Raw genomic sequence first — 4,207 nt, 5'->3', positions numbered from 1 at the left:
TTTGTAGTTAATACTGAATTTCAATCAGTGTTGAAAACCGAACTGAAGATAGACTGTGAGGTAACAGCAGAAAGGGGTTTTAAAAAGACAAAGAAGGTTAATAAAAGGTGGTTGGATGGTGGAAAGATGGTGGTGATGTGTCTCCAGTCTCATGGCTGACATCTCCTAAGTGTAATGGGAGTGTACTTTAACACCTGAGTTCACCAAAAGCAAGCACACACATTTTCATACGAGATCCTTCACTTTCCATTCAGTCTTTCATCTCATATTCATCTTATATTATAGTATTTCTGTTTCTTTTGTTTGGCTCTCCTTTTTTCTTTTCTTCAGACTTTATTAAACAAACACACCTGGTGTCTAGCTGCTTGAGGCCACACGTGGCTTCTGTTCACTCATCAAACACAAGAGCAGTACTAGATTAATTCTTCAAAGTACATATCCAATCTCTGTCTTCTTACCATGGTGGATGTCTCAGTCTTAAGACTTAGTCCAAGCCCACTTCAGTGGCATTGTAGTTACAAATACTAAAGTCCAGAATGATGGCTGAAGGGCAGTCAACAAATGGTCCAATCAATCGTAAATTTAGCTTATAAAAAAACCCCCAAATAATCATTTCAGGGAGGAGAGGAAATATTTTTATCTAAGGAGGACTCAAACTATGGTTTACTGCATATAATTAAAACACTCTAAAGTACTCTGGACTCTAAGTACTGTCCAGAAGTCTTAAGTAACCCCTCGTTTATTTATATTTCTTTATACTGGACAAGTGGACTTCAACAGCAGACGAACAGTATCCAAAAGTCACGTCCTTAAGAAACAGGAAAAAAATCCAGCAAAGACCTGAACGAGCTCTAAGAGATTCATCTGCCCTTTTAGTTGATCCAATTACCAAAGCCTCATCAGAAATGGTCTCAGTGGAAGAGTGGCTGTCAAGACGCTATTCTTAAAGAAGAAAAACAGAGAGAAAAGTCTGAGGTATGCCAGATTACACAATAAGTGGTCTGAAAATCAGTGGGAACAGGCTTTTGATGAGGGCATGATGAATTCAAATGTGAAATTTCTTGTCCCCCGGTCCCACATTTTGAAACAACACCCTGTATTTTGACTGGTTCTGTTGGACATGCACTTTTCAAAACTACTCCAATGAATACAATAGGTGGCTTTCTTTTATACTCAGACTGTTAGCCTGTGTAAGGCCATAGTTATCCTGGAAAGTTACAAATCAAACATGCATCTAAACTTACAATTAAAGATTAAAAACTGCCTCCAGACAGAAGAGCGGCTAAAATAAAAGTGAAACTAAAAAGAATAAAGGAGTATACAAAGAGTATCTCATTAGACCATAAAAAATACATTTCAAAAACTTAAGCTTCATTTTATACTTACTGTATGTACTTAGCAAGTAGTTGGAAATATAATACATTTGGCCTGTACATGCTAAATGAAAATCTGGTAAGACACACAATTTATTGTATTTTTATTTTTAAGTTCCACACTACCTCTCAGCATTGTTGAGGTGATGTCCCTCACAAACCCAGAGCCGAGACCATCGTGGGATCAACTTGACAGAAAAAGCAGTCGAGATCTGAAGAAAAGCTTTGAAATGTCATTAAATTAGCTTGGAGAACTATTCCTGAAGACTCCTTAAAGAAATTACAAGAAAGCTTGCCCCAGACTTCAGACTGTGTTGAAGAATTAAGGCGGTCAGACGAAATATCGACTTTCAAGTTTGTTAGAATTGTTCAGACTCTGTTTTGTCTCTATTTACATTTATCTTTTTAGATGTTTCAAAAAACCACCTATTTCTAATTTTGCTAGCAAAATATAAAGGAATGAGGGATGGCTGAAGAGTTTTGCATTGTACTGCATTTCTAATTCAAGTTCAAATGCACCTATTTAACTTACTAGAGGCAATGTAAGCTGTGAGTTAGACACGAGGATCTGAAACCTATAGTCTAAGCTGATGTTTCATTATCACAAATACTGTTTTGTCAAGCATTGTAAATAAAAGAGCAGAACGTGACATATTGTATAGACAAAACCTCCCCTGTGACACAGGTAGTCAATTATCTCAGAACATGAATGTACCTGAAAGTTGACACTTTAGCGATTTGCTAAATATCAAAACCACTGTGCAGTCAACTGTAGAGGCAATGGTTATTTGTGTAGGTTGACCCTGCACCTCAAAAGCCGACTGTGTGGCATTTAGTGCTGATACACAAACACAGCTGATCTGCAGCAATAGCAGTCCAGCCTCCTATGGGAAGTGTGGCCTACCCCTGACTATTTAATAACAGAGGGGAAAAAAATCGCTGCAAATAAAGCTGTCTTTGCTTCTTAATTGCACTCTTTAGTTATTCCAGTTAATGTTAAATACTGACAGAAAGGGTTTAGAGACACATTAACACACACACGCAGATTAACACTTACACACCTTAAGGTTGTGGGTGAACTATACATGACACATACACACACAAAAAGAAAAAAAAAATGCTTTAGGTGAGCCACCAAAAACACACTGAGGATAATTATTACATTCATATGCAAACGTCTGCAGTGCCTGCCTGGCAGCCTGTGTTTCTTAAAGTGTGTGCTTTTCTTATTTAATTAATTAAAACAATTGTCAATGAACTTTAAATTAGTCCAGCATAAAAATAATCATTTCCAGTGTGTGTGTGTGTGTGTGTGTGTGTGTGTGTGTGTGTGTGTGTGTGTGTGTGTGTGTGTTAATAATTAGCAGGCAGTAAAGCGGCTGTGTTAATTGCATTTAGGATCCTGCCTGGGGAGAGAGAGGGGAAGGAGTGAGCAAGAGAGAGAGACACACAAAATGAGGGAAAGAGAGGAAGAGAAACAGCAAGCGAGAGCGCGCACGCAAGAGAGAGAGAAAAGGACCGTCTCTCATCTCTTGTTCCTGAAATAGAGAATTCCCATGTATTTTGAGATATAAAATGGAGCATGGAGCCCCCAGGAGCAGGAAAACACACATATACCGTCCATCTCACACACACTTTTTTTTTTATTCACTCACACCCTCATACATACACAGCCCCTGGGAGCATAGCGCTAACCTTAATTAGCCTAACACTGTGGTGAAATTGATTGAAATGCAGAACATCAATTATTAAGCCTAACTGTTTTCATAACCCCACACACACCCCGCCATGTAGCACATGTAGGGGGAGGCGGAGAATATTAGGAAGGTGGAGAGTTTGTGTGTTTGTGCGAGCACAGACACGTGCGTGTTTGTTTGTGTGCACGGCCTTCAGTAGCTCGTTGCTTTAAAAAGTAATGTGAGATGATGTGAAAATACACAGTGTACACAGCTGCACATTTAATACACAAAATTAACACACAAATATGCATAATATGATCTGCTTCACAACAAACAGGGAATAATATTGGCTGATATTATTGCACACAATGTATTGACATTGGGAGGAAAGACAAATAAGAGAAAAAGGTTGAAGATCAGCGAAGGAGACAAAAGCAGCTTACAGGCCACATTCAGAACTGCAAAAGTGACAGTAAAAAATAAGCTTTGCTTTAGTTTGTTTTACTATCGTTAAACCAAACAAAGAACAACTAGTGCTTTCATTTTGTTTATTCAACCAACGTGAAAAGGTTAGAAGGGACAGAATGTCTTCTCCCCCTCCGCTCAAACAGCCTCCATCATTGTAAAAACAACCCCACAAACAGCTCATTTACAGGTGCTGCTGTATGCTGACAGGTTTGCCAGTGGTGGGAGAGCAAGACCTAGCGCTCACAGGGCACTAAATTTATCATTAGGCAATTTTTTAAGGAAAAGTGGCTGTGAAGATATGAAAACTTGCTAATTCTTTTAGATGGCAACAATGAGGTGAAATGAAGCGTCATGATCACTGCTGTGCATGAAAGGAATGGTTGAGATGGTGTGTGTTTCAGCGCCTTAAAAAATCACCTAAAAATTAATTATAATTTCAAAAGCCAAATACCTTCCCCCAAAAACATTTATATGCATAGTTGAATATCTGTGCACAGCTCTAATTTCATTTTTCCAATTTGTGCCATTAAGCAGTTGTACAAGAAGAAGCAATCGGCCTGTGCTGTCATTCTCACTGGACATTTCAACCTGAAGAACCATCTAACACCAGCTTCACTTGTTTTTTTAAAGAAAGCATAGAAGAACAACCTTGAAAGTATATTTAGATTTTACAAGAGATATTCAGTG

Source organism: Neolamprologus multifasciatus, chromosome 7 (genome assembly GCF_963576455.1).
Source record: "Neolamprologus multifasciatus chromosome 7, fNeoMul1.2, whole genome shotgun sequence".
NCBI lineage: Eukaryota > Metazoa > Chordata > Actinopteri > Cichliformes > Cichlidae > Neolamprologus > Neolamprologus multifasciatus.
Note: the sequence above shows the minus strand (reverse complement) of the source record.